This window comes from Theropithecus gelada, chromosome 8 (genome assembly GCF_003255815.1).
Source record: "Theropithecus gelada isolate Dixy chromosome 8, Tgel_1.0, whole genome shotgun sequence".
Taxonomy (NCBI): domain Eukaryota; kingdom Metazoa; phylum Chordata; class Mammalia; order Primates; family Cercopithecidae; genus Theropithecus; species Theropithecus gelada.
Genome location: NC_037676.1, coordinates 83242721 through 83270358, shown reverse-complemented (window position 1 = coordinate 83270358; position 27638 = coordinate 83242721). Strand labels below are relative to the sequence as shown.

Genomic DNA, 27638 nt, shown 5'->3' with positions numbered 1-27638 from the left:
GAATCCTTTCTGGCATTATTATTATTATTTTGCTATGTGCTGCTTGTTAGTGCCCAGTGTTTGTTAATATTAGCATCCAGTTAGCATTCAACAAATGTATATTTAAAATAAGCTAATGCACTCACAGTAAAATTGAGGACATATTAGCAATTTATCATAAATTATTTCACTTAGCATTTTTTAAACCCTATATTTCTTTGGGCATAATTGTAATTCCTTTAGGTACCTAGTTTACTTTTGCATTTTCATAGGTGGACATTGAAAAACATACATAGACAAATAAATCATTACTTCTCTGCAGCATTGTACATTAATAGCTTTTTGTGTACATGTGATTAGGAGTCGGCAAAAGATAATGTAGCACATAGTATAAAGGTTTCAGATGTAAGTAAATGAGAAGCTAGCTTATTGCTGTCACTTCTTTGGAAATTAGATTAGGACATATGTCACATAAAATTCACTTTTAGATTTGTTGTGAAGCTAATGACAGGCTTTGTTGAAGCGAGGTTTTGTGGGTTTTGATGAAGAAAATCAATCGGTATATGCCTTACCTTTTATTCTTTCTTCTTGCTCAATGTGCAATTAGGTTTGCTTTGCAGGATCACAGTATAGAGCATGTATTCATTTTATATTCACCCTGCCTGTAATGATTGTATGCTAGCACTTCTAAATGACACCAAAAATGCATTAATAAAGTCATAATCATTAGCCAGAATCACAAGTATTATAGTCCTAAATTTTGTTTTATTTTCTCTTTATGTCCTTAATTGATGATATATTAATGATTTAACCCATTTGAGTTTGTTTGTACTGTATATTATATATTGCAATGAAACACTGGGCTGCAAAGACTTATGAAACATGACCCAGAACTGTCCAGGTAGGGATATGGGACACAATTTCACGTCAGCTTTTAAGATCATCTAATAAATGTATGTACGTTTATATATATGAATGATGCTGGCGTCATTGATGTAAATCATAATAATGACAACCACCCTGAATTTCCCAAGTTCTGAGAAAAACTAAGAGATAAGATAAAATCATTGTCAGATAAGGCTCAAACATCACCCTTATTATCTGTAAAGGCCAGGCTGCAGGGCATGGTTTATTTGTTCTCCTAATATGGAACCCAGGAATTAAGCACAGGTCACAGCAGCTGGGGCAGGCCTCTGTGGGCCCAAAGAATCAACTCAAATTATTTGCTGGAGGATCAGAGGAGAATTCATACTCCTGGATGGTAGCCCTGCTCCCTACAGAGAGAAGGCAAGAGCTGAGTCCAGGAGATGCTTCCTCAAATTGCCCATTAGGCATGTATGTCACTCAACCTCCCTTTGGGTGGAGTAAATGAAGAGATGGAAAGAGAGGTGTTATGTGCTTGAAATGTGTAGGGAAAAAAGAATTCTCCCCTAATATAAGACAGGTAATATAATATTTGATGTCAAGTGAACTGGGCAGAATCTAAGGGCAGAAAGAAAAGAACAAGCCTTGCTAAAAAGTACAGTCAGGACTTAGAACTGAGTGGTCAGGGGAGAAGGGGGAAGAACATTCTAGGCATGAATGGTATCAGCAAAGGTGCAAGCAGGGACGGTGAGTTTGTATTGGAAAGAAGTCAAGGCTGGTGAATCAGGTTACAGTGGGCTGGAAAGTTCTAACCATAGGAACTAGGGAGTTCCTTACCCAGGGAGCTTTCGGAAGTGGTGCATTTGAAAGAGGTGCATTTGAGTACTTATTTGTGAACATGTGTAGGAGAGGTTTACTTTTTTCTCTATTGTATCCTAGAACGCTGAACTCTTAACAATGGCTTTCATATATTTGCATGATTCTCTCTATAGTTTATCTTGGCTAATTACATTTAAGTATGGTTCTCCAATTATATGTTGAACTCCATGACTAATCATCAGATTTCGATAGCAAAGAGCCTATAATTTCCTGAGTATATGACCTATGTAAGGACATGTTGCAGAGAGAAGCTATTTCCTTTACCACGGGAAAAATTTGTTTGTGGTTACATTAGAAGCTACCTCTGAAAGACATTTAGCTCTGAGATAGTTTTTAAAGTTGAAGTTTGTAGTGTGTGTCCGTCTGAGTGGACCCTGTGGAATCCTGCTTACCGGGTCATGCCCAGACGCATGAGACAAGAGCCTTTTGATTTTAAAGGCTTCTGTTTCTGTTTAAGTGATTATTATATACATTCCACCAAAATAAAGACTTTTCTCAAAAGAAGGCATTCATGCAGTCAACAAACATATGAAAAAAAACTCAAAATCACTGATCATTAGAGAAATGCAAATCAAAACCACAATGAGATACCATCTCACATCACAGAATGGCTGTTATTAAAAAGTCAAGAAACAGATGCTGGCAAAGTTATAGAGAAAAAGGAATGCTTTTCCACTGTTGGTGGGATGGTAAATTAGTTCAACCATTGTAGAACACAGTGTGGTGATTCCTCAAAGACCTAGAGGCAGAAATACCATTTGACCCAGCAAGCCCATTACTGCGTATATACCCAAAGAAATGTAAGTTGTTCTATTATAAAAATACATGCACACGTATCTTCATTGCGGCACTATTCACAATAGCAAAGATATGGAATCAACCTAAATGCCCATCAGTGAGAGACTGGGTAAAGAAAATGTGGCACATATGCAACATAGAGTACTGTGCAGCCACAGAAAGGAACGAGAACATGTCTTTTGCAGGGACAGGGATGGAGCAGGAAACCGTTACCCTCAGGAAACTAATACAGGAAGAAAAAACCAAATACCAAGTGTTCTCATTAATAAGTGGGAGCTGAATAATGAGAACACATGGACACATGGTGGGAACAGCATATACTGGGACCTGCCAGAGGGTTGGGGGGTGGGAGAAGGGAAAGCATCAGGAAGAATAACTAATGGATGCTGGGCTTAATACCTAGGTGATGGTATGATCTGTGCAGCAAACCACCATGGCACACGTTTACCTGTGTAATAAACCTGCATATCCCGCACATGTACCCCTGAACTTAAAATAAAAATTGGAAATTAAAAAAAAAAAAAAAGACCTTAGAAACGGGGCTTCCAGGAGTGGTTGCAATCAATTATGTGATTACTACATAGATTTTGTTATTCCATGCGTTAAATTATGTTTGCCCCAAAACAATGTTACTAAAAAGAAAAAACATTTTGATATGGAACTCTGCTATAGGTCTATCTTGTACCCATAAAGCGAATGTTAACTCTTTGCTGAATGCTTTGGGTATCGAACGGTGATAAGAGAAGGGGGAAAGGACACATCAGCTGCCTTTCCTATCATGGAGAAGTTTGAAATTTCACTGGGGAGATGGGACAAGCAGTCACAAGATAGGTGGTAAAAACTGAAACTGATCCGTAAAACAGTTTATGCATAAGCACCAGGATGTGTGCTTTTAGTCATCCAATACTTCATTTATTTGGAAGGCTTACGAAACAGTTTGCAAAGCATTAGAGATGCGTTCTTTTGCCCGACACACTGACAAATATTACTGCCTTGCACAGAGGTCATTGGATTCACTCTGTAACCGATACCCTCTCCAAGACCAAAAGTTTGGTAGGTTTTTAGGATTCTCTTCTTGGCTGTCATTGTATCATCTGTAAAATGAGGGCTTTGGAACCAAATGAATGTCTTAATTCCTTCCCAGCTCTAATACTTACTGACATAAGAGTATCCCTAATGACACAGAGAAAAAGAGGAGAGAATCAGGATAATGTAAGACAGAAGGAAAGTTGTGAGGTCAAGTTATGCTGTTACATGGCCAGTGCTAAAGCAATGGGATGGTTCAGAGTAAATGGGTCTGACGTGAGGTATCCTTATCTGTCAAGTTTTCTTTCAGATGCTATAAACATTACAGGCTGCAGTATTTTTCTTTTTTATTAATGCAGAAGGTCTATTTTATTTTGTCTGTGAAAGAATTGGCTTGTTTTAACAGAAATCCTTGTAGTTTGGGATGGGTTGAATGAACCACTCTTTTTTAAAGAAACAACTTATTGAGATATAGTATCTTTCACATACGGCACAATTCACCTATTTAAAGTATACAGTTTAGTGACTTTCAGTATATTCAGCTGTGGAACCATCACCACAATCAATTTTAGAACATTCTCATAACCCCAGAAGGAAACCCCTCACCCCTAGGCTGTCACCCCACCTCCAGTTTCCCCATCTCACACTCCTTCTAGCTCTAGGCAACTACTGATGTACTTTCTGTCTCTAGTGAGCTGTTCTTAAATGAAGGAGATAGTCAGTGGACATCAGAGACTAAGCACCATAGTGCGGTTTTATCCAGACACATATATTTAATGATTGGAGCTGTTAGAGTTCACAGTATCTGATGTCAAAATCTAGTTTCTAAATGATATTGATCAGAAGAATGAATGTCATCAAAAATAATAATCTGAAAATAGCCACAAATTCAGTGCCCAGGAAAGTACTCTTCAGCCATTATCAGCATCAGTCATTTGCAGTCAGCCTGACATACTCTACCTTGTTGCATGAGGCATGTTTAACAAAATAAAAAATTATGATACATTTCTTACAGCTGTTATATTTTTATGGCACTGATGTATGGCTCACCTAGTGAAATCCCACTTTGGACATTCTGTGTGCGGTGAGTTTGCTAGGAGATATTGAATGGCTCTACTTTCTTTTTTTTTTTTTTTTTTTTGAGACGGAGTCTCGCTCTGTCGCCCAGGCTGGAGTGCAGTGGCCAGATCTCAGCTCACTGCAAGCTCCACCTCCCGGGTTTACGACATTCTCCTGCCTCAGCCTCCCGAGTAGCTGGGACTACAGGCGCCCGCCACCTCGCCCGGCTAAGTTTTCGTATTTTTTAGTAGAGACGGGGTTTCACCGTGTCAGCCAGGATGGTCTCGATCTCCTGACCTCGTGATCCGCCCGTCTCAGCCTCCCAAAGTGCTGGGATTACAGGCTTGAGCCACCGCGCCCGGCTGAATGGCTCTACTTTCAAGGAGCAGCGTAGAAGTGGGTGATAGGTATGTATAAACAAGCGAGTGCAAAATAACATCAAAATACTCCAGGTGCTGCATAGGGGGCACTCACAAGGACAGCCAGTTATGCCCAGGGAAACTGGTGGGGAGGGGTGCCAGAAACAGCTCATGGAGAAGGTGGAGCTGCAGATAAGCAATGGAACAGTAGTCATGCTTAGGGAATGGGAGAAGCACATTTAGGTAGAGAGACCAGTGTGTTCAAATGCACCGACATAGGAAGCATCCTAGAGCCTTTGGATGTGAGCAGATAAGGCAGTAGGGTGGTTGCAGGAGAGGTTGTGAGGAGGATTCTGAGGCTGTGCATCAGTGTGTGAAAGCGGCTAGGTGAGATCCCTAAGGAGTTGGACTTGACCCACTGTTTTAGTTTCTTGTGACTGCTGTAACAAAGTACAGCAAATTGGGTAGCTTAGAACAGTAGAAGTGTATTTTCTCCCAGTTCTGGATGCCAAAAGTCCAAAATCAAGATGTCAGCAGGACCATGTTCCCTCCAAAGCCTGCAGGCGATGGATCTTTCCTTGCCTCTTCCTGCTTCTGGTAGGTCAGGCATTCCTTGGCTTGTGGCAGCAAAATTCCAGCCTTTGCCTCTGGCTTCAGATGGTGTGTCCCCTGTGCCTCTTCACATCTGCTTCCCTCTAGGCACATCTGTTTCTGTATCCAAATTTCCACCTTTTATGTAAGGACATCAATCCTAATGGGTTAGGACTTACCCTAGTGACCTCATTTTAACTTGATTACCTTTGTAAGAACCCTGTTTCCAAATGAAGTCACATTCTGAGGTACTGGGGGTTAGGACTCTAACATTTTTTAGGGGACAAAATTCAACCCATCACTGCCCCCAGGCATTCAGATCTTATTGCAGGGAAGTCAAGTGTTAATATTTGCATTTCAGAAAGTCACTTGGAGAGTTGTGTGGAGGATGAATGCAAAAAGGGCACGAGTAGTTGGGAACCTCTTGGCCTTGACCGCGTAAGAAGCCTTGTGGGCTGTTTACTTTATCCTTCACACTCCAGATTCTTCAAGTTTAAAAAGAAGAAGAAAAAGAAATCTGCACATGCACAGCAGGACTAGAAAGTCAGGGAGAAAAACCACCAGTGGAGAAGGATATTTAAGAATTCCCAGAAGGCACTAAAAGAAATGAATTGATTCGCGGTGAAACCCAGAAGAATAAAGGATTATATTCCCTTTTACCGTTACATACCATATATTAATAAAACTTTGGTTTTAGGTCAGTAAGGAGCAGGAGAATAAGATGAAAGTGTGCATGCCCTTTGACTCAGCAACTCCATGTCTAGGAATCCTATCTATACTCACTCATGTGCTGAAATATATATGCAGGACTAATCATTGTAATGTCATTTGTAATTGAGGAAAACCAAAAATAATCTAAGTATCCATTGGCACAAAATGCCCAATTATAGTATAACCACACCATTCATTGAATGTTCTATAGTTACTAAAAGGAATGAGATAACCCTATATGTACTGACATGGAACATTCTCTAACACACAGTAAATGAACACAATGAAACTGTTGAACAGTGACTAGTATAGGGTACTATATATGTAACAAAGAAAGAAAGAACCTTTTGATTTTTCTATCTTTCCAGACCTTTTTAAAGTATTGTACTGAACTCTAACAGTGCTTACCTGTGGGATTAGGGAATATAGTGAAAAGGAATATTCTTTTTTAAAACATAATACTCTATATCCTGTGTGTTCTGTGAACTTTTTCAGTAAGCATGCAGTATACCAAAACTGGACATTTACTATAACATTTAAGGAGACAGAATCCATGAGACTCAAGACTTCACCAGTGGGTGAATGTGGTGTACAGTGGGGTGCTAAAGATGGGAAAGTAGAGGAGGGGTGGAAGGGATGGGATAAGGGGAGCATGAATTCAAAACACTCAGAAGCAAAAGCGCAACATTTTAAAGGGAGCTATTAATAAAAAAAAGACAGAGTATGTATTTTATTGTAAAAGGGGTCTAGGAGTGTTAGTTTGAGAAATAGGAGGTTTTATGCATCTTCAACTATGATTGGTGGAGCCCATCAGCATAAGAATGGAGAAACAGTGCCATGAGATGAGAGCCAGTTGCAGAAATTAATGTCATTCCCAGAATCTCTTCTGCTAAAGAGTGTATACAGCCACCAAAATGGCCACCTATGACTTATCCCTAGTGATCCATAAATTGCAAACAAAGTAACACCTCAGGGATAGGTACTTATCTCTGAAATGGGAGGGAAAAGTCTTTACCCCTTCTCTTCTTTAACACCTTTACTTGTTCTTCTCTGTGTTTTCCCATCTCTGCCTGACTCTCCTGTTCCTCCTTCTCTTCCTCACCGCTCTTTCTCTTTTACGCACACATACACCTACCCACCCTGTGATACAAATCTACTAGCCTGAACAAAAAGTTAAAGAAAGAGAACTCATAGAAGAAAATGGTTTCTAAATCTGATGAGCACCTCCAAATGATTAAGAGGAAAAAGATTTTCTGCCAAAATTATCTTGTGAAAATTGTCATGGCCTACTTATTTTATCATAAAAAAGTGTGTTAAAGGTGATGTTAACATAGCAGAAAGCTTGAAAAACAAGTGACAACCATATTTCCAAATCAGCTTGTATATGCCTAGTGGTTTGCAGTTAGTGACCAAATGCTTTCACAGCATTATCTCGTTTGAGCCTCACACTGACCCTTTGGATGATGTAATGCCTCCATGTCTTTATGGAAGGGGACGTTGAGTCCCAGAAATGGGCGAGAGCCTTGGCTGTTGAGGCATAGGCTCTGTGTTTTCTATGACACCGATGCCTGCTCGGCCTCAGCAGAGTATAGTTGGTACCCCATGGATTTGTCTCTCGAGCTAAACCTTTCAGACTTTATCTTCCCAAATCTTGTTCTGTCAGCTGCCTTAATCCTGAAGAATCACAGAAGTTAGCAAAGTATGCTAATCTATGTTATTTATTTATAAAGCAGATTGGTCATTTGAACAACAAGAAGTTTGGTAGACAAAGGGATTAAGATTGCGCCCTTTGGGAGACCAGCAACAATAGCTTACAAAGTGAAAATGCAGAATTTAATTTCGGAAATAGTGTTATTTCCTCATTCATGATACTAACTATGGGTATTATCATGAGCCGTGAGCAATAGAGAAAGAGCCAAAGAAATGAGGTTTTGATCCCCGCCAGGCTCTGAGGTATTTCTTGGTATCTGGCTGACAAATATTGGCGATATTTGTTCATAAGAAGAATTAGCTATGAATTATTTCACTAACTCGTAGCATGCAATCATAAGCTTCTCCATCTGAAGGGGAGAAAACAGAGAAATTATTACTAAATGTACTACCTAAAAGAGGTAGAAGTGTAATCAAGGAAGTCATTCAGTGATATGTTTACTTTTTAGAAGTTTCCAGACATAACACAGCACAATTGCAGCTTTCCTCCGCAAAGTCATCAAACAGCTAAAATGTACAAATGGGAATAGGGATATAAAGTGGAACTGAAGACAAATGGAGAGCCACAGCAGCCCCCACAATACTTCCCTGGTGTTGGTTCCTCCCGAGACCATAGTCTGGGCTGACATCTTCTCTCCTTCCAGCATCTCTTTCAAATAATGTGAAGATCTGGTAAATGGCCAGTCAAACCTCTGGCTGCTCATTCTGGTAGGTCTGAGGTTAGTTTTGCTATAACACATCTCTCTTATTGTGTCCCTCTATTGTGGTTTTGTATAGATTTTTTTGCCTCTACTACTTCTTAACTACAGGATAGTTACCATGGCAACACCTGTTGATGGCAGACAAAAAAAAAAAAGTGATTTTACAGGGAGGAGGCTGCTCCTATCTTTCTTGCTCCTCACTCTCCTGGTTAAAATTCAAGGGGTGTTTTTGTTTCTTTGTTTCTTCTTTCTAGTCTTGTGGGTGACACTAATTTTCCCCATTTTGGCAGATTAATGTGGAAACTGCTGTCTGCTGCTTCAGTTTTCCATGCAAGATGCAGCCATGTTACCCTCGGGAGTGTTTGTTGTCATGATTTTTACCAGCTGTAATAGACATTGTGCCTTTGTACAAGGGAGTTTACAGTCTTTCACATCTGATTTTTCTTTCTCCTTTCTTCTCTTATTTCCTTCTTCTCTTTCCTCTTCCACCCTTATTTGATCAATCAGAAGAGCCCATATTCCTTCTTTGACTAGATAGCCAAAGGTCTGCAGTAGTAAAGTCCAAATTTCACATGTCACTTAAAATGCCATTAGTCGGGATATCAAAACAATAAAGTAAAACATAGGGTATACATAATAACAATTAGTTCTATAAACAATCAGTTTGAAGGAAATATGTTCTAGATAGTAAATAAATGGAAGAACCTTAAAAAATAATAATGTACTGAAGAACAGTCATACATGATAACTGGTTAATGTCTTCTTATACATATGTAGCTATATCGTAAATATTCCACATTTAAGCAAGCATTTTGATATGCCTCATCTAGACATGGCATTGCAGAAGAATCTTTGGATGAGTTTTTTTTGCTTGTTTGTTTGTTTGTTTGTTTTTCTGCACCAGCTCTAACACCAGATCACCTGATTAGGGGAAGAAGCATAGGTAGCATAGGTGAAATGGCTAAGCCACCACAATGGAGGTGGAGGTGAAGGTAAGGAAAAGTGGCCTGGGTTATGTTTGTGGCTCAGACCTGGGGAAAGGGAAGTCTTTCTAGCCTGCCTCTCGCCACTGACATGCATACCCATTCACACAACTTCTGCTGGGGCAGCAACCCTCCAACCCCATAACCCCTTGAGTGATCCCAAGATTAGATAACTCAGAAGTCAGAGAACTGTTTCTCATCAGGAAAGGCCTGAGGCAGACCTGAGGCTCTGTGAGAAGCAACGCAGTGTTCCAGGTGGCTACCCAGTTAGCTGCCCGTGATGCACAGTGGCAGGATAGGGCATGTGCATTAGGCCAAGACAAGCCAAAGCTCTAGACAGCTACAGTCCCAGTCCAAAAGAAAGTTCCTAAATGTGCAGAGTGGAAAGGACTGGAATAATATTTACTTTTTGGTCATTGTATTCATAAGCAAGGAAGTAGCATGACAGGTGAATAAAGAAAATGAACGAAAGACTGAATGAATATGCTCTGTAGGTATGCTGGCTAGTATCTTGTGCTTATTTACATTGCCTAAAAGAAGATGTTTTAAAATCTGTTTTTTGCTATCAATTTATAAACTAATAATTAGAGGAGTCAATTTATTATGTTTTCTATTCATTCAAGCAACATTTAAGTACTGAATCTAATCTTGCTTTGTATTCAGATGCCCGAGAAGCATGCTATAGAACTTCTCTTAAATACATCATGCTGCACATTATAAACTATTCTATTCTGTGCCAACAAGAAATATTTATTTTCCTGTTGAACACTTTGGTCATTTTCATTATTTCTCTGCTGATATTGAAAGTGCAAGGAATTCATATCCAAGCCACACTTGGGATGGATGCATACAGATAAGGCTTATACTAAATCATGGCATTTTAAGCCTCTTTCCAGGTAGCATACTTAGAAATAGAAGAGTTTTTGCTAATAAAATGTCATTTTAAAAAACCCAATGTAGGTATTATAACTGTATCTGTCTTACCTGAGTCCTGTATGTTGTAGATAGTGTAAGGATACATCGTTAAGGATTTTTATCATCAGCTTCCTAGAATTCAAGAAAGTTATGTTCCTGTTGGAAAGGGGATTACAGAGTTTTCATTAAACCATACCACTGAAGAGGATTTACAAAAGGAACTATTTTTCCAGTGTCATACTTATAATCTTTTTGATGCCTAAAGAAATCTGATTATTATTATATTTTGCCTTCATCTTATCTTCACAGTGGCCTCTTTTGGCAGCTCTGTGAACTACCCCTTCTCGCTGCTTCCATTTTTTTCTGTACTCAATGAAAAAAAAATAAAAATAAAACCCAGAAAACCCTCTTTTAATGGACTTCTGCTTTGCATACATCAGGGATTTCAGCTGTTCAAGTGTGTTAAAAATGAAATAGGAGACATCAGATGGCATGAAGACTAGAACTGTTAACACAGTAAATACCAGGGAGGCTGAAAGTGTGAGCCAAAGCAGCTGGGGAGTGGAAAAAACGAGAGGCACAGCTGGGAGAAGCAGCAAGAAAAAGCAACCAGGAAAGATGAGGGAGCTTAGCAAGGGGAGAAGAGCAGCTGATGAAAACAAGAATCCTAGGATAAGGGAGGCAGAAGCATTGTTAGTTATGTTTTTCCAATATTGCACAGGGCATCATCATAGCCCATATGCATTGTCTTTGGCTGCCTCTTTAATTGCTGTGTCATTGAACGTATTTAATACAGTTTTCTTGCATGATTACTATGGACTGAATATTGAAATGTCAATGAAATATCTGTACTTTGAGGCTGATCTCTGTTATGTTGATAATGTATTAAACCTGTCAGGGAATTCAGACAGGTTAATGAGAAATATCATGCATTAGTTTATAGATACATTTTTTTTTGTTTTTACCAAAAGTATGTCAAATTGCTAACATTTAGTATTTGGACAAATAAGGCATGTGTGTAATTAGCTGGATTAATAACTCATTTGGTAGCTATATCTAGAGGGCACTGATTAATAAATAAATTGCTCTCTTCCTGCAGAGAAGTTTTTGGTATTTTAACCATATCCAGTCTTAGTCCACATCAGGCCTCACGTGAGTAAAACTGTATAAATGCATGCCCCAAAGTTGGGAGAGGTAACAGATATAAAAACTGATGGAAACAGAATTAGGAACATCTTGACATTTAATACGGTGACCCAAATCTAAGAAGCAGAAATGTCACAGGGATCAATATAAGCACCCTGCTCCCCCAGTTAAATTGCAACGGGACAGTAAGGAGAGATAAAGCTTAGCAGCATCATATTTCACAGAAATTTAGATTTTAGTCAAATATAAAAAAATATATATGTGTGTTAATATGTGTTTATAACATTGTGTATATATGCATGCATATATATGTTAATACATATACACACATGTGTATATGTATATGTGTGTGTGTATACGTGTGTGTGTGTGTATGTATGTCAGGGTAGTTGGTAAAAAGGCTTCTGTGATCTTTGGCCTTCTAAATAATGTGGGTGGACAGAAATAAGAGTCCTGTTCCACTCTTCACTGATAAAGTGCTTCTTTATCTTCACTGATAAAGTGCTTTTTTATCTGGAGAACTGCCTTTGAGCTTGATGTTTTAGAAGAGAACATCCAGAAAACGACAGTGCCAGCCCCCAGTACCTCTCCTCCTGCCTTCTTTGTTCCCTCACTATTTGTTCCTCTTACATGCACCATCGTTGCCCTCTCCAAATCTGAATTTGTTCTGACTAAAGCAGAAAACACTTTAGCTGTTTAAACCTACCCCGCAGTCCACTGGAGCACATCACTAATTACACTGTCTCTCTGCCTCGCCCGCAGTAGTATCTTGCCCAGTGCCGGCTGTGTTTGCTGAATCTCCCATGTTGAGATGGCATTGCCCCAGTGAACACTGGGATGACTACATCACATTCCAGCGATTTTATTGCCATGCAGATGTAGGCTGTGGTATCCCAAGATGATTCTCAGGCTCCCATGATCCTACTCCTTGGCCTTCCAAGTTTCAGCTCTTTCTGTGTCTGTGTAACCAAGTGTTTGGGACTGAAGATCTTCTTTGGGTTTCATAGTCTGTGTTGGTCTTGCCAGGTGATCTTCTTGAGAACTGTGGCTCTTACTCTGAGTCACTGCTCAGTGGCTAGATTCTGTTGCTGTGGCTAGACCTCCAGGATGGTAATGGACGACGACCCTCCTGACTTCACCAACCTATTTACTCTTTACTGATAGCTTTGCCTCGCTGCAATAGCTGGGCCCCAAAAATTCCTACCCACCCCCACCACCAAAACCCAGATAAGGGTTATTTCCTAAATCAGGTCCATGTTGCCTTGTTCCTTGGATGTTGTGCTTGGTTGCTGGCCTGCCCTCCCAGGTTGGGCTTTGTTGCTGCAGCAGGCTGTTCGCCTCCTCTGCTCTTGTGAGCAGACCTGGCCAGGGATCCACTCCCTTCTCCTGGCAGCCTTTGTGTTCTTTTGAGTTATAGCAGGTGGTACGTGAAACCATATTCTTTGGAGTAGAGAAGGAGAGGCTCAAGAGCAGGGGAAGAGGGACTTCTTTAAATAGGTGTCTTCCAGTATTTGAAGGGTTGCCATGTTGGGGAACTATTGGACTTGTTCTGCATGGCCCTAGATGTTAAAACCAAGACTCAAACGAGGTTGAAGCCACTAAGCCTCTGGAGCACAAAAGAATCTTTCTTACTCCTAACTCAAATTTAGCAACACTTCCCAGAGACAGAAAGAGATTCCTTGGGATGGAGGAAGCCCTTTGTTGTGGAAGGGAATTCAGCATAGGTAGATTAGCAGGTCTAAGTTTTGTTTATTGGTTTATTTCCATTGCAACGTAGATAAAGTATTGTACTTACTGGAATGATGTTTGCATGTGGGAAATATTGCTGCAGTAGTATGCCAATCTTGAGCAACCTGTAATCCTACTCTCTTCTCTGTCTTCAGGGACTGTGAGTGAAAGAGGTTTTATTATAGCAACATCCTTGAGCCTACTCTGATTTTTTAAAAATGAATTCACTCAATCAATGAATAAATATTGAGCAATTACTATATTCCAAGCACTGTGATTCATTCCGTGCTCAGTACATTGAACTGTTCTGTTTAACCAAGTCCTTTTGACATTGCAGTTATAGATGAGATGTCATGGACATTGTAGAAAGGCTTCAAGTATCAAGTGGGGTTGATTTATGGATGACCTTTAAGTTTCTTTTAAATTTGAGAATCTATAATTGAGCTTCATGATTCTAGTCTCATACTGAGTCGTTATCTTGCCTCCGGCTACAGTTTTTAAAAGTCAGACATGAATTTGGAGTAGATTGCTGAAGTCTGTTCTCCTCAATCCCTGTATTTGTCTACCCAGATAGCAGGGAGATACACTCTCAACATCACTACTCCTTCCCCAGAAGAGACTGTTAGGATATAACCTTGAGAAAACACTCCTTTCCTTAGACCCTCTTCAGCACTGCCAGCAGGGGCTCAGCTCAGGCCATCTGTCAGGTGCCCATCTCATCCCTCAGGGTTTCAGTGTCCCAGAATAGAGCTCTGTTTCAGTTCTGCTGAGTGGCTTTAGCCAGAACAACAGTTCAGGTTAGTTTGGTAAAAACACATCCTGAACTCCTGGAGTTCACTTGCTTGGGCCTTCTTGTGAATGTCATCATCAGTATTAAGAAGTCGCCAACCGTCCTCATGAAAACTGTCAGAGAGCCAGGTGTAACAGAAACTGCTGAGCGTGGCATTCCATGGACAGGTTATGTGGGTTTCAGGGAGAGGTCACATTTGACTAGATCATCAGTATCAGAAGTCCTAAAATTCCATTTGGTGGAAAAAGAAATCTATATTGAAAGTATGGGATTTCTGTTTGATTGGGTCAATAATCATTTGCAGTGATCAACCTTATTATCTCTATACCCCGATAACCTAATTATCTCTATCACCCTTGGAAATAATCAGCAACATGAAAGGAGACCTAAAGGAGTGTTTGGTCTATCAGAATTATACTCAAGTTGCCCCAGTCAGGGCATGACAGTTTGCAGTGCAGCTAGGTTATCTGCTTAGTGTCACAACTCCCATGATTCCAGCTAAAATTATTTTGGGGTTTGCCATTTTTTTTTAAGATTGATCCAAAAAATGACTGATGCTTATAACATCCAAATCCGTGGAATATTATTTTTCATAAGAACTTTATTTAGATGCAATTCACATACCATACAAGTCATCCATTTAAAGTACAACCATCAATTTTAGGACATTTTCATCACCCCTTCTCCCCCAGCCCTAAGGAACACAAATCTGCTTTCTATCTCTATATATTTGCCTATTTTGGACATTTCTTATAAACAGGATCATATAATATGTTTTTTGTGACTGGTTTATTTCACTTAGCATGTTTTCAAGGTTCATCCATGTTGTAACATGTAGCAGTATTTTATTCTATTTTATGGCTGAATAATTTTTTTTTTTTGTATAGATATACCACATTTTCTGTATACCCATCCACCAGTTGAGGGACATTGTTTCTCCTTCTTTTGGTATTACAAATAATGCTTCTGTGAATATCTATGTGCAAGTTTTTGTGTGGTTGTGTAGTTTCATTTCTTTTGCTGTATACTTGGGTGTGGAATTGCTGGGTCCCATGGTAACTCTCTGTTTAACATTCTGAGGAACTACCAGACTGTTTCAAAGCAGCTGTGTCATTTTACATTCCCATCAGCAGGGCATGGGGGTTCTGATATCTCTACATCCTCTGAACACTTGTTATTAGCTTAGACATGTTTATTATGGCCAAGTGCAAATCACTAGGAAGGTATGAAGTGGTATCTCATTGTGGTTGATTTGCACTTTATTGATGGCTACTGATGTTGAGCATCTTTTCATGTGTTTATTGATTATTTGTGTATCTTTTTGGAGAAAAGTCTCTTCAGATCCTTTGCCTATATTTGGTTGGGTTGTCTTTTTGTTATTGAGTTATAAGAGTTATTTATATATTCTCTATATATAAAATCCCTTATCACATATGATTTGCATATATTTTCTCCTATTCTTTGGGTTGTCTTTTCATTATCTTAATATTGTCCTTTAAATTACAAATATTTTTATTTTAATGAAGTCCAGTTTATCTGTTTTTTCTCTAGTTGGCTTGTGCTTTTGGGGTCACGTGCCTCTGCCAAATCTGAGCTCATGAAGATTTAGCCCTTTGGTTCTTTTCTAACAGTAGTTTACACTCTTACATTTAGGTATTTGATCCATTTTGCATTAACTTTTTCTGTAGTCTGAGTTAAGGGTCCAACTTTATTCTTTTATATATGGCTGTCTAGTTGTTCCAGAACCATTCGTTGAAAAAGCCTGTCCTTTCCCCATTGAATAGACTTGGCACCCTTGCCAAAAACTCAATTGGCCATATAATTGAAGCAATATAAATCTATGGGTTTATTCCTGGATGCTAAAGTATTGATTTATGTGTCTTTCCTTATGACAGCACCACAGCATCTTGATGACCTTGTTTTCTTGGAATATTTTTAAGTCACAAAATGTATATTCTGAAAATTCAAAACTGTGCACCATTTTTATATTATTAAATTAACTGTCAAATCTTGTCTCCAGTTTTCACATCAGGATTGTGCTCATATCTGGTAATAGAGAAAGCACATCCAAACATTATTTTTAATACACATTAATAGAATTTGACCTTTTCTAAAAAAATTGTTAATTCTTTAAAGTTTACCTTTTAACTGCAGCAATTTGATTTAGATAATTAAATCTTGCTCATATTTCTGACCAATTCAGGAGAATTCCCTGGATTGACCATGATGACAAGGAAAAGTGGAGAGGCTTATGATTGGAATCCACATCTAAATATATCTGCATGGCAGGGGTTCAGAAGGAGGCTTGACTTGAAGTCTAATAAAAGAGTGGAACGATGGCTTGGGAACTCAGTTGTCTATCAAGCCCGGCATGCAGCGAAGCGCTGTCTCCTGGTTGATGTGATTGACAGCAGAAAGACCTGGAGTCGGCTTAGAAGAAGACAGCCCATGATTGTGTGTCTTGTTCTGGTCTTTTTACACTTATTAAAAGAAAATAATAATGTAGCTAAATGCAGTGGCAAACAAAAGGCAGCAGTTTCTCACTTTCAAACTGTCAGGGAAACAATAGATATACCTCAAGATAATATAAATATTCTGCTGACTCTGCTATCAGGGAAAGCAACACACAGTCTAAGATGATAATATGTGGTTCTAACAAAAGAACATCAGTAGATGCAAATCTAGAAGGCTCATGTTCCACTCCGTTCATTAGGTTGGAAATCGGGAATTATGCCTCAGTTGGTTAAAATGATTGAGAGGTTCTGAATCTTAGTCAACAGCCAGGATATTCTCCTTAGAGTATAAACACAGCCGTTCTTTCATCCGTTCATTCGTTCATTCATTCGTTCATTTCGTCCCTCTACCCCTCTCCCTTTCACACTGCACTTGTCATGGTGTCTTATGTAAAGTAAGTGTTCAATATGGGAGAGACTTATTTGAGGATGGGAAGATAACTAGAGAGGAAGGGGGGCTGGGGGAAGGGCTAGGCACCAAAAACAGCAGAACAACAGGTAGGACTGGGGAGCTGGTGAATCAGGAGGGAGAGCAAAGGAGGTCGCCCATGTATCCTCTCCTTCTCTGAACGTCTTCGCCATTTCCACAGCAGAATGTGTGAAGGGATGACTCGGGGCTAGATCTGCATGTCGTCCAGGTCACACTGTTCATGCTGCACCAAAGTCTCCTTCTAATAAGAAATTTTCAGAACTGAATCACAGCTTACCTTACCAAAAAGTATAAATGCTCTTTTCAAACAAATCACTTGTTTTATTTCAAATTCAGAAAACAGTTACTTGAATTAGTATCACTGTAGTAACACAGAGATTTACTTGGCATAACTAGGGAAAATATGGAAAGAGCAAGTCAATTGATTTGTATTAGATTAGACACTTGGCTGTTTTTTTATTAAAATTTTTGGGGTATGGGGAGATACGAACTTTTCTTTACTGAAATTTTTAATTTAATTGTTAATGACTATAGTTGTGCCTCTACATTTCAGTTGGCTTTGTTCAGGAAGGAATATAAGAATATAAATCTCAGTGTTTGGCGTAAGTACACTAGCATTTTTACAGTGAACTGAACAAGTATCTTTCACAGTGTATATCCATCTGCCTTTTTTTCTAACTTTCCTTCTCTTTGGCTGTAGGCCAAGAAAGAAGAGAGAACTCTCACCACGACATTTCAAAGGGAATACATTGCCAGAATTTGGAATACTCTTCGGGACAAACATTTCCTCCAAGGTAAATATTACCATTGTACCAATGAAGGGACACACCATTAGGCTTTTCGAATGGCAGTGGCACAACACAAAGGTTTAATTGTTTAGTCTCATACAGACCTAGAGTGATATGAGAGAAAGAGAGAGAGGGAGAGAGAGAGAGAAAGAGAGAGAAGAAAGCAGTGCTATTGGGGTATCCTTCAGCCTCTTCTAAATGTGTTACCAGGAGAATGCCATCAGAATCTGGGAGCTCACTGAGCTGTATGGAAAATGTGTGGGAAATGAGGAGGAAAGAAGAGGCTGGCCTTTTTTCTTCGTGCTACAGATACTCATGAACACAAAAGCCAGTGGGGTTTGATTATGAAAATAACATTTCATCCTTTATGAGCAAAAAAATGGGTAGTTTCCTTTAGAGGTTAAAATAAAATATATGCTGCATTCATGTCACAAGAGGGGAAAGCCTAAATCAAAATATTTTACACCAGCTGAGACAAGTATGAAAGATTTTAAGGAACTCCATGTTCTTCTATGAAAATACCTGCTAAGTAAGCCTTTAGTAAGTCTTTCATTGGTTTGTGAGAAATGCTTCATGAAGTTCTTGTTTTGGAAATCATATCTTTAATGCCTCTTGTGGGGAGGGGTGTGTGTGTGTGTGTGTGTGAGAGAGAGAGAGAGAGAGAGAGAAACCAAAGAAGAATCTGTCAGCATGATACTGTATGTTTCAGAGGAGTAACTCTAGGCGCTTTCTTTGTGAATCATGAGCTTAGTGGGAATAAAGGCTTAACAGAAGCAGCCGAATTCATAGTCAGCTTTGGCATTCATGAATTAGCTGCCAATATTTTAGCACAAATTGCTGTGTCATTTCTATGAAGTTCCCCTGTCGCTGCTCAGTCTGTAGCTAAAAGCTGTCTTATATTATCTGGTGAAACGCCACCTAAAATTTTATCTGATGAAACACCTCCTTCCTTATAAAGATATTTGTGTACGCACACACACAGAAATGCAAAAACATATGATCCCCCTTAAAAGAAAATAAACTTGTCAACTTTCTCTGTTGAGAAGTTAATATGATATGGTTGACACTACCTAGCCCTTAGTGTTCTGGAAGGCAGTTTCCGACTGGCCAGAGGAGAGTCCTGTTTTCCTCCTCGGTCCTCACCCTGGTTATTCTCTTCTGAAGGGGCTGGGGTGAGGGAAATGTAGGCTGTACATTAGAGGAGAATTTTGTGATACTATTCATTCTCTGTTCTGACAGAGAGGACATTGTTTGTTCACTGTAATAGGCTTGGCAGGAATCTGTGCTGTGCGTACAGAATGGGAAAATAGCAGAGCAGTGGGAAATCTCAAAACTCCAAGCAGCAGATCAGCTTAGAAATTTTGCAAAAATCTATTTTAATAGCTTCTCATTACTGTCAATGTAAGTCGTAATTTGGGGAAACAGTTTTCCTCTCAGTGATAATTTTCTCCACATTGCATTATGCCTGCGTTACATGAAAAAAGTCTTTAAGATGCAGTATGCCTACCCAAGTACTGTAGTAACAGGAATTAAAATCAGGGAAGTTTAGAAATACTTGATGAACACACTAGACCTGCTTTGATATTGCCCTTTGTACATCAGCATTCACATTGGTCCAAATGAAAATTAGCCTATGTACGTCATCTGGTGGTTCACAGAAGCAAGTGTATGCTGCCACAGACAAGACAAAAAAGACACATTTAAAGATGTGCATTGAGGTTGAGGTGCACTGCTCGTTAGAGGGAGCCATGCCCCAAATGTTCAGAACTTTAAAGGCAACAACTGTAAAAGCAAAGGCTCAAAGCAGCGTGCAAACCCTGAACCGGAAGCTGAGCTGGCCATGACTGAGGCCTGGCGTTTCTGCTTCTTGAGGCTATGTGTTCCCACCTCTCCCTGAGCACATAGACTGCACAATGTGATGGGCCCTGATAGCCCCAGGTGTCTGGGACCCTCATGTGTGTGCATGTGTGCCAGGCTGCTGTGTTCACAGTGTGTGAGCTAGAGAGTGGGAGAGCCTGCCTCACACCCAGCATCCCCAACAGCAGCTGCGGGGGCCCCTCGTCCTTAGGCTTAAAGAGAAATTTATCATGACTGCCCAATCTTGGCCTACATTCTTTTTGTTGTTGTTGTTGTTGAGATGAAGTCTCATTCTGTTCCCCAGGCTGGAGTGCAGTGGCGCGATCTCGGTTCACTGGAAGCTCCACCTCCTGGTTTCATGCCATTCTCCTGCCTCAGCCTCCCGAGTAGCTGGGACTACAGGCGCCCGCCACCATACCTGGCTAATTTTTTGTATTTTTAGTAGAGACGGGGTTTCACCATGTTAGCCAGGATGGTCTCGATCTCCTGACCTTGTGATCCACCCGCCTCGGCCTCCCAAGGTGCTGGGTTTACAGGCGTGAGCCACCATGCCCAGCCTCTTGGCCTATATTCTTAAGAACAGCTCCCTGGATATTTTTATAAAAACTACATAATATAAATTATGAGACTTCTAAAATTCTATCTGTGGTAGTGTTAATATACAGTAGAGCATTGGATTATTGCAAATCCCTTTTTATGTAGCCTGCATAAGGGTTAATCTTATGTAACAAAAGCAGGTCCTTTACTCCACCACTTGTGACATGATTCACATATATTATGTGCTTTGTTGTTTTTAAGTTTCTCGGTCTTTTAAAATGTATTTGTTAGACAATCTTTTTGATGATGCATTTGTTTGTCTTTTTAAAAATGTATAGAAATTGGCCAGCTATGGTGTCTCATGCCTAAATTTCCAGCACTTTGGGAGGCCGAGGTGGGCAGATTGCTTGAGTCCAGGAGTTTGAGACCAGCCTGGGCAACGTGGCAAAACCCTGTCTCCACAAAAATTAGCCAAGCATGATGGCACATGCCTGTAGTCCCAGCTACCTGGGAGGCTGAAGTGGGAGGATCTCTTGATTCTGGAAGGCAGAGGCTGCAGTGAGCTGAGATCACACCACTACACTCCAGTCAGAGTGACACAGCAAGACCCTGTCTCCAAAAAAAAAAAAAAGTATAGAAATATATTTATATGATGATATTTTCAAGTACATCACAAAGATAGCAAGAAAAAATCACCAAGGCTTCAATAAACTCCCTTTATTGTTTCTATTTGGTACTCTTTTGGGTCTATTTTTCAAGTAGTTTTTATGTTATTGTTTTTCACAGCTGAGTTAAGGATTACTGAGGGACGTGAGGTCGAGGCAGGGCCAGGTTCTCCTGCCCCCTCCAGGGGCTCCTTGGAGGCGCTGCCTGCAGCAGCAGGACTGGCAGGTCCCTGGAAGACACCTTCGTGTGCAGGGTAATCGTTGGCCCATCTGTGACTCTGCAGCCATGCCTCCTGTCCTGCCTGCTTGTTCCTTTCCCGCAGAATTTCCAATAACCACTGAGGCCAGATCTTTAGCACACACCGGTGGCAGCTGGTTCTCCATAACCTGTGACCACAGTTCGCCAGAAAGCTGGGAGAGCCTGCAGGCAGCTAAGTCAGTGTGGGCACAGGCCTTTTGTGTGTCATCATCATGACGCAGGGGAGGATGCCCTAAAGCAAGGCATGCAAGGGCCTTGTTTCACCAATGCTATATGTCACCATCTAGTATGAAAGAAAACGTTTATCAGTTGAGGGAAACACTTAATGACACTATTTTATTTTTGGGTTTTTTTGTGTTGTTTTTCTGAGACAGAGCCTTGCTCTGTTGCCCAGGCTAGAGTACAACGGTGCTATCTGGGCTCACTGCAACCTCTGCTTCCCAGGTTCAAGTGATTCTCGTGCCTCAGCCTCCTGAATAGCTGGGATTAGAGGTGAATGATACTATTTTATTTAACAGACACTTATATTGTACCTAGAGTGAGGCAAGCACTGGTCTAAGCACTTTGCAAGTATTAAACTTGATCACCCTATTACTATTACTAACATTGCTGTTTTACCAAAGAGGAAACTAAAGCTCAGAGAGGGTAAGTGACTTGCCAAAGAAGGGTAGAGACAGCACTAGCATCTACTCCAGGGTCTAGCATTAGGGCTGCATGCGTCTGAACACAGGTGTCTCCTGGACCATAGCAGAGCTTGCTTAACTGTCAGCCCCTTTGGGGTCTGTAAACACACACACTTCCCTCACAGAGGTACACACACCCTGTTGTGTTGTCGTTTTTGGAACTCTATCCCCATTGAGTGATGGCATTTGCTGCAGTGGAGGAAGAATCTGTCCTTCCTGTCATTCTAGAATTCAAAGTGGGTGCGGGCTAATGTTGCATGGTGAACAGGATTCCAGGTACCTCCTCCTGTGGCTGTCAGGGTGAACTGCATTCTGTGGCATGCCTGCAGAGGAGCGCCCGAGCAGCAGGTGGAGAAAGGACCAGGGTACAGCCATGCCCCTGCTTTACAGCTTCTTCACTGGTGGGTCCCGGGCCCTTTGACATACCGTGGCCCTGGGCCCGGTGGTGTAGCACGACCTGCCAGTGTGGACAGCAGCCGCTCTCCAGGGTGGACATTTGACCATTCCTCGCTCCCTGCTGCCATGGGGATTTAGACAGTTGCTCCTGGAGGCCTTGTCTTAACCCGGAACTTCCCAAAGTGGAATGTGAGGAGTTGGATGGGTACAGCTCTCTCTCATTTGGGTGCCCCCAAAAGAGAAAAGAAAAAAAGGTTTAGTCATGGTTGGATATGTTTGGGAGACATGGGTTCAGCGAAATTAAATTGATTTACTTATTGCAGGATTTCTCAGAATTTTCTTGTGACTCTCCAAAGCAACATGTAGAATGCAGAATTTCCTAAATTTTATATTGTCTCAGGTGGGTGAAAATGTCTGTCAACATCACTTGGGCAGTGTTGTTGTTAGGAGAGGTAAAAAAAAAAAAAAAAAAAAATCCACTGTCACAGGAGGCCAACAGATATTGAGAGAAAAGTGATGAGCTACATTTGGGATCTCTAAATTCCAGTCCCTTTTTAAACTGATAGCTATGGGGACCTTAGAGCCTGAAATTTCTCATTTGTAAAATATGGAGGATATAACTGAATTATCCCTAAGCTTTTTTCACCCTTATAAGTTGGTGACTGTTTTGTTCCAGAAAAGTTTTAAGAATGAGATACAATACACAACATGTCAAATGAAAACTTGGTGAGGGTAAAATGAGGCACAGAGTATATAAGCTAGAAAAGATGGAAGAAGGAGGGAAGTTATTATGCAAAACACATTCTCTGAAATCCTGCATGGTTAATATGATAGAACCAAATTTTGTTCTATGCTTTCTAAGGAACAGTTTGAAAAGGGAACTCTGACCATGACTTTGTAATTAACAGAGTCCTAAGCTACAAACATTTTCCTAAAAGAAACAACTGTTCCCAGTTGGAACAAATTTTTCCCATGGCTTTTAACTCTGTGGTATGGCTCTTTGGTCTTTTCGGTAGAAATTTCAGCCCTGTGGCAGGATGGCACCAAGATTTGGAACCTCAGTAGGTACGCTTCATAGGTACCTGTGGATACATACATTTAATATACATCATCCTCATTTGCAGAACCATTACATGTTGTAGCCCAGCCCAACTTGCATATATGTGGAGGTGTTTGGGTCTTGACTCTGGACTCCGGAGTATCCTCTAGATCCTGGAGGGGCCATGTGCCAGAAGCCCAGGGCTGTCAGCTGCTCTCCAGATGGCCTCCTTTGTGCATCCTCACATCAGTCCTGTGTGTACCCTTCTCCTTCCCGCATCTCCAACTTAGCATTGGCTGAGCCTGAATCGGGGTTTCCCAACAGCCTTTTCACAAAATCACTGCGATGCAAAGCTGTCCCAGGGATGTTAGGCTGTTCAGGGTAGTAAAGGTTCAAACCTAGGTTCTATTTTGAAAGTAATTATTAATAAATAAAATGATTACTTAAATATGTTGAAGAAAATAATACTGCTTCAGGACCTCTTAACGAATGTGAAGCTATTAGTGCCAGTCAGATGAGTGAACATGATTATGACTCACATAAACACTGCAAGCCCCCATGGAGGCTTTAATTCGTTTTTATAATTAGTCATTTACTGTTACTTTATACATAGAATGGATAACTGATTACAGACAGTAAGCAGAAGAAGCAACTGATGTTGTGACGATTATCATCTGCAGTCATCTGGTCAAAATTCTGACAGACTTTTCATAGTGTAGATGATGTTTTATTTCCTAAACTGGGTGTTTATTTCCTAAATATGTGTGTTTATTGCATTATTCTTTTAATCTTAAATATCTTAATGTATTTGCAGAATTTTGTATTAGTCTATTAGGACATTTATATGGTATAAAATTGAATGTTGAAAAACAAAAAAGTAATGATAATCACATATAATTTGGCTTTTATTTATTAGAAATAGATATCACTCATACCCTCTCTCTTTCCCTCTCTCTCCCTTTTTCTCTCTCTCTCTCTTCTCTCTCTCTCCTTACATTGTTCCTGATAAGCTGACAACAGAGTCAAATGAAAAACTATATATATATATATACACACACACACACACTCACTGCAAAGAAATGCATACAAACAGCAGCCTAAAGCTTTTTTATCTTGTCTCGTTATTTTATAATTAAACACAAAAATTACTGTAGGTTGATTATTTTTGTCCAAAATGCAAGATTACCAAATATTCATGAATGAAAACTTTTATCTGTTTATCTATCATGACATATTAATTGTAGCTTGAAATTTATATAATTGGTCACAAAACCAAGTATATGCCCATCTGTCATTGCAAAAATTTGTCTACAAGTCATGCATTTCATTACATGATGAATTTAAAGTAGACTAAATAGCATATCACTATTAAATAAGGAAAACGTCAAACTAGAATTAGTAAAATTTGTATTTAAATGAACTAGTTAATGTAACCTTTAATTAATAATTAACTTAAAATCAAGTAATTTTACTTAAGTCACTTCTTACGTGCCATAAAAGTTTAAAATAATTAAAATATCTTCTATGGAGGTTTGCAAAAATTTATGCAAGTCAAAAAACATGAAGCCTTTAAAGAAGCCAGGAAAAGATATTAAAATAATTATTTGTATTCAATTTAAAGAGAACCTTGCTGTTCTTAAGTAGATTACTGGTAATTGGATAATATGAGGTCTGGTCAGTTGCAGAAGGGAGATTAAAGCCCAATGGGATAGTCAGCTGATTTGAAGAAAATGTTATAAAGCAGCTCTTACTGTGCCTTGCCTTGTCCACATCATAGAAAAGTCTCCTACAGTTTCCTGTCCCAGCTCTCAGTGAAAATCAGGGATCACCTCTTCAAATGAATACTAATCTTAAATATGCCATACAAATCCCTATACTGTTGTTTATGTTCTTTTTTATTGAAGATATACATAGATACTGAAACTATTTTGAAATACCAGTTATAAATTAGTAAAATTTTCCCAGTAATATGTGGGCATTACTGTGAAATGAAATACCTTTAACCTTTAATTTATTGATTTATGGGCACTACTGTGCCCATAGATTATTTAGAAAAAATATAGTAAGTAAATTTTACATCTACTATTACATCCAAATGTGGCTAGCAATTCAGAATAATTTAGATAAGCATCATTGTTTTCCAGCAATATTGGCGTTGTTTGGCTGTTCCAATTGTTCATTTTAAAACCCAACTGTTATCAGACTAACTATGATTTAACAAAACTTTGGTAAATGTCTAAAGAAGGCTTTCAATAAATATGATCTAAGGAAAAAGAAATATACAGAAATGAAATGACTTTTACATTTAATTAATTGAAGTAATTTGCAACATTTTTCTGAATTGCAGCTAGCTTTCATTTTCAGACTTTGGAAGAACAAGTCATTTGTACCAGGAAGTACATGGTAAAGAACTATGTTTGGCAACTTAGAGAACATTTTTAGCATTTGAATCTCCCTATTTATAGTACAGCATCAGGCATAGTAAAATGTTTGGCATTTCTATAAGGGATGCAAATGCCTTAACATTCACTGTTGTGATCTAACAATTCATTTCAGAGTAAGATGAATCAGTCTTGTTTGGAAAATGTTTTACACAAATACTGGCAAGGAAACTATCACTGCATTTCTGTGGATTTTAAAAATGCAGACTCTTCTAAAGTAAATGGTGACAAATTGCACAATGTTTTTTTATTACCATGCTTCTATGTGAACTGACTTTTATTACTTTAAATTCTCACACTACTCTGCTGCATTCCTTGCTTTTTAGATTTTGTTAATCCATGCTGGAATCAGAAACTGTTTCCAGGTCCTTCTAAATGTCAAATTCTTTTTAACCTAACCTTCCTTTAATCCACAATGTTTTCATCATAATTGAAACCACAGATTACTCCATTAACATATGCCCTTTTCTTTTACATTAGAGAATGTGAGAATTGTAATTTGTAGGATTTTGCCCTTAATTTGCTACATAGAAGATAAATACTCATATTCTCTCTCTCTTTCTATCTCACACACACACACAAACACATAGACACACACACACAAACACATAGGCGCGCACACACACACACATACACATACACTTGAAGTAATGAAAAATGAGCAGACTAAATGTAATGCAGCATCCTAGATGGGATCCTGGAACCAAAAATAAAAGGACATTAGGTACAAACTAGGGAAATCCAAATAATAATAATGTACCAATATTGGTCCATTAATTGAAACACATGTACCATGCTAATGTAAGATGTTAATAGTAGACTAGAAAAAATACAGCAAATGCATTTATAACTAATGTATTAAATAACCATGGTTGACTTCAGCCTGTTTTGTGATAAGAAGAATTGAAGTATAAAAAGCGATAATGATATCCCCTATTGTCAATGTCTTCTACTGAATATAGCCATCTATAGCAGAGGCTGGCAAAATCCAAGTATTTGGCAAAAGCTGGGGACCAAATCCAGCCCTGCCACCTGTTTCTGCAGGGTTTGAACACACTTCCGCTGTTATCTTCCAGATGCCCCTAGCGGGGCGAGAGGATGCAGGCTCAGATGTCCTGGGCTCCATTCCCAGCCATTTGGTGGTGTGGGTATTGTTTGACTTGTTTAACCTTTCTGGATGTTGTTTTTCGTATCTGTGAAGTCAGAGGGTCGAACCAGATTTTTCAGAACCAGTGGCTTAGAGAATTCTGACTCTGAATGTGTGTTGGAAGTCCATTTGTGATTACAGCATAGAGTTTATTGAGGATGAAATTTTGGCATGAAAGCAATTTGCATGCATTATATGTGCACTATATAGTTTATAACATAACATTGCCCATCATTTTTCAGCACTTTTGAACTCTACCAAAAAGGAATTAAATAATCACAAAAAGGAACACTATTGCCATGTGTATTAGTCTGTTCTCATGCTGCTAATAAAGACATACACAAGATTGGGTAACTTACAAAGGAAAGGGGTTTAATGTAATCACAGTTCCACATGGCTGGGGAGGCCTCACAATCATGGTAGAAGGCAAAGAAGAAGCAAAGGCACGTCTTACATGGCAGCAGGCAAGAGAGAGCTTGTGCAGGAGAACTCCCGTTTATAAAACCATCAGATCTCATGAGACCCATTCACCATTATAAGAACAACATAGGAAAGACCGCCCCCATGATTCAATCTCCTCCTAGCAGCTCCCTTCCACAACATGTAGGAATCATGGGAGCTACAGTTTAAGACAAGATTTGGGT

The 27638-nt window shown here is 39.5% G+C and overlaps 1 protein-coding gene across 1 annotated transcript in view; it reads left to right on the top strand.

Annotated features, from left to right (window-relative positions):
* PAG1 (phosphoprotein membrane anchor with glycosphingolipid microdomains 1) overlaps nucleotides 1-27638 on the top strand; it is a 141171-nt gene that overhangs the window by 60940 nt on the left and 52593 nt on the right. Inside the window, exon 3 of the mRNA XM_025394579.1 lies at nucleotides 17883-17976. The gene's annotated coding sequence lies outside the window, so the exon portion shown is untranslated. The remainder of the gene's footprint in view (nucleotides 1-17882; nucleotides 17977-27638) is intronic.